We start from the raw sequence: 300 nt of genomic DNA, 5'->3' as shown, positions 1-300 counted from the left end.
TTAAGCCCTTCAATTCCCTTACTTCCTTCAACGCCTTGAATTCTGCTAGTCAATTTCTTAAGTTCTTCAGCCAGGTTTCTGATGAGCAAGTCCTTATCATCGGACTTGGGTGTGCTTGATATGGGCTGGGTGGAGTGCGACACAGTCTCCACGTACATAGGGTGTTATGGTGGGTGTGGCAGTCGTCATTTGTGGAGTTTTGGAGTTCTGGGATGAGCAGCGGGGTGTTGTTTGAGGTATGGAATGTGTTGCAGTGGTGGTGAGGAGTGGGATGGTTTTGTTGCTTTAGGATATTCTGTG

The sequence above is a fragment of the Nicotiana attenuata genome, unplaced genomic scaffold (genome assembly GCF_001879085.1).
Source record: "Nicotiana attenuata strain UT unplaced genomic scaffold, NIATTr2, whole genome shotgun sequence".
NCBI lineage: Eukaryota > Viridiplantae > Streptophyta > Magnoliopsida > Solanales > Solanaceae > Nicotiana > Nicotiana attenuata.
The sequence above is the reverse complement of the archived record's forward strand: the minus strand, read 5'-3'. Positions refer to the sequence as shown.